The sequence below is a fragment of the Mus caroli genome, chromosome 14, assembly GCF_900094665.2.
Source record: "Mus caroli chromosome 14, CAROLI_EIJ_v1.1, whole genome shotgun sequence".
Taxonomy (NCBI): domain Eukaryota; kingdom Metazoa; phylum Chordata; class Mammalia; order Rodentia; family Muridae; genus Mus; species Mus caroli.
The window spans coordinates 14591115-14594754 of record NC_034583.1 but is presented as its reverse complement, the minus strand read 5'-3'; the positions used below and the strand labels follow the sequence as shown (position 1 = coordinate 14594754).

The following is a 3640-nucleotide window of genomic DNA, read 5'->3' as shown; positions in this document are numbered from 1 at the left end:
TCTACAGAGTGAGTTCCAGGACAGCCAGGACTATACAGAGAAATCCTGTCTCTAAAAACCAACCCCCCACCCTCAAAAAAAAAAAAAAAAAAAAAGACTAACCATCACACGATCTTTAGATTCAGACACCAGAAGGATGAAGCCATCCAAGTGGGAACTGCTGAGTGACCTGGACCCACAGGCTAGTCTCCAGGAGCAGGTGTTTGTATGAGGGAGCCACGGGAGGTCACTGTAGCAGAATTTTAGAAGAGCATTACACCTGACATTTACTTTGGATGCCACGTAGCCTTGAGGTAATCTTTTTGTAAATCAGTGATTGTTATCTGAGATTTCTGGGGTTGCTCTTCCTTGGGAATTCCAGACCCTTTGCATAACCTCAGTACTGAGACATTCCTGCAAGCCTGGAATTCTTATGATGACTGTATTTGCTTGGGTAATGGTTCCCCAAGACAACCCCTAGATCTGATAAGTGATTTTGGTATTTGGGAATTGACTGGCTAGATGGCCTTTATCTAGAATAATCAATAAAAAGCTCGTCTGCGAAGCTGACAGTGGTCACTTCACTAGAACTGACCCCCTTGCTACTGAAAGCCTATGTTCATCCTGCAGAGTCCCTCTTTCTTCCACCATCTCCAGAACACTGACAGGTCATGGCTGCGATGTCCATCTATGAAAATCCTAGCAGTGGGTAGGGGATAGCACACATTTACCCTACTCACTAACACCCAAGCAAAAGGGAAAACTGGTTCCAGGAACCCTACCAGCTGCTTCCCTTTTGGGATATTCAAAAGATGCACCTGCAGCTTCCCACTGCTTGCCAAATGGGCTACCTCCACCTCTGCTGATTCCTGTCCTACCCAAGGTTTCTTATGCCACAAGTCAGAGACCTAGACCACTCAGAAGCTCTTGGGTCATACTGCATCATGGGAAATCAATGCTGAGCTGAGTCGAGAGCCTAACACCTGACCCACTGTGGGGGAGGGGGGCTCTTACTCCCCAGCTCTGGCTACTGAGCTCTCTGCTCAGAAAAATGAGGGTTACTACCATTTCCAATGACTTCTTTCAAATGACCCGAATGGTCTTTGGTAGATTCTAATTACTGTCAAGTAGCCCTATGAAGTGTTATGTTTCTGAGCATCATGACAGAATGAGGCCAACACTCCAGTCCTGAATACCAGGAAGACAGGGGCTCAAGATAGAGTGGGAGGATAAAGCTGTCCCAAGTTACAGATGATGTGGTTGTCTATATTACACTTTAAATTATAAAGAACTTACAACAGGGGGCTGGGAAGATGACTCAGTCAGTAAAGTGTTCGCCATGCTGAAGCAAAGGTTTGAGTTTGAGTCCTAGAACCCATATACAAAGCCAGACATGATATTGTGTGGTTATAATTCCAGTGCTGGAGAAGTGGAGACAGGCAGCCGAAAAATAAGGTACATGGCATTGCTAAGAAATAACACCCAGAGCCATCCTCTAGCATCCATACACAGTTGCATCTGTGCCCACAGGAACGCTTACACACACACGCACACAAACACACATATACACGCGCTAACAATCTACAAAAGAACTCTTACTGGAAGTACTTTAGCCAGCTTGAGCATGGCAAGCATGGCTCTGGCAGCCCTTGCCCTTCCCCCGCTGCCTCTGCCTTGCTAAAAATGGTTAGATTACATTCCAAAAGCTAACCACCAAGGTCCATTTCCTTATTTGGCCACTTCCTCCTGTTGAGGCTAGCTACCAAGGTCCAGCTATCAAACTATTGAGTCCAGCAACCAAAATATGCCTTTGGCTCACCTAATTAACATGCCCAACTAAAATGAAACACCTCCTCCTGTCATCCTAACATGGGCTTTCCCCGTTTACCTTTAGAAACGGCCATTTTCCTATGGGCCACGTCTGTCTCCTCTTTATCCAGAGGCAGCCCTTTGACTCACACAGGGACAAAACCTTTGCTCCACTTTCTTACTCCTCCCCCCCCACACACTTTGCTTCTTTCCCCTTCTCCCTCTTCCATCTCCTAACTTTGTCCTTTATCCCTGTCCTCTTGTCCATCTGGGGCAAATACATCTTGTCTGTGCTAGAACTTGGTCTTGGGCTGACTCCGAGGTCCCCGACACTTGCAACTTGCCAATATCACAGAATATAAGGTCAGCCTCCCCCAATGAAGTGGACTTGTATTTACTAAAATTATACAAGTAAAACTTTAAAAATGAAACATAGGACTAAAGGGGCCAAGCGAGAAACCTGCGGTGACTGTCTGTGCACAGCCTTGCCGTTTACAGAGTGTCTTTACCATCACACGCAAGAGGAAGCAGGAAATGAGAGGCTTTGGAAATACCCAAGCCTTCTTGAGATGTCTTGGATCCCTCTAGATATGGCTGAGCCAGTGAGATAACTGGCCGCTGAAGGTACCTGGCACCAAGCCTGATTGCCCTGAGTTCAATTCCAGGACACATATGGTGGAAAGAGAGAAGCAACTTCCACATGTTGTCCTCTGACCTCCACATGGAGACACCATCACACACACACACACACACACACACACACGAAGTAAAATGTAATAAGGAATACTTTAAAGATATGCTTATGTTGGGATGTGCATCTACTGATGAATGCCTCCCAGTAGAGAAGCACGTGGCGGCTCAGCACCAGCCTGGAGCCTGGAGGGAATGAACACTCCTCCACCTGCAGAGTCAAGGGTGGAGTCCAGTCTGTGATGCAGGCATCCAGGAGACACTGGTGTACAAACCATACTGCTACAAATGGCAGCTGCGGCTGAGTGACAATGGGACACTCATGGCTAGAAGTCTGGAGCGCCCTCTGCTGGTTTCTACCTGCAAAAAGATGAACTTGGTACTGAAAACTTTTTTTTTTTTTTTTTAAATTAGGGGTCGTGTTACCCAGGCATCTCGCAAAGTAGGCGGGTCGCCTCAGATTGCAACCTATACCTGCTCAAAATTTCGTCTCACATAAGCAGTGAGGACTCGGGCGTCACCCCGAATTGTTATTTTCCTTACTTATAAGAACTCTTAATACCAGCCTGTAGGTTTTTGTAAATTTGAGCTAAGGTAAAAAGCTGCTTTCAATGTCCACAGTATTTCTTCTTGTGCGTCTGTGTGTGGTACTTTAAAGATATGCTGTGTGTGGTATGTGTGTGTATGTGTGACCAAAGGCCATCAGTCAATGTCATGTCTTCCTTAGTTTCTCCTCACTTAAAATTGTGTGTGTGCGCCGGGCAGTGGTGGCCCACGCCTTTAATCCCAGCACTTGGAAGGCAGAGGCAGGTGAATTTCTGAGTTCGAAGCTAGCCTGGTCTACAGAGTGAGTTCCAGGACAGCCAGGGCTACACAGAGAAACCCTGTCTCGGAAAAAAAAAAAAACCAACCAAACAAAAACCACAAAAATTGCGCGCGCACACACACTAAAGAGCACCACTGCCTGTGCCATAGTACACTTGTGGAAGTCAGAGGACAACCTTGTGAAATCGGTTCTTTCCTTCCACCTTTTCATGGGTTCAACAATCAAACTCCGGTAACCAGGCTTCTTAACAAGTGCTTTTAACGGCTGAGCCATGTCACCAACCCCCAACTTCTTTCTTGAGATTGCTATGTAGATCAGACAGGCTCAGAACTCACA

General features: G+C 46.4%; 1 non-coding gene across 1 annotated transcript; it reads right to left on the bottom strand.

Moving 5' to 3' along the window:
* Positions 1-2889: 2889 nt before the first annotated feature.
* Positions 2890-3031, bottom strand: LOC115029351. The gene has a single exon (XR_003834907.1). It is a non-coding gene; the product is annotated as a U12 minor spliceosomal RNA (small nuclear RNA).
* Positions 3032-3640: the final 609 nt, after the last annotated feature.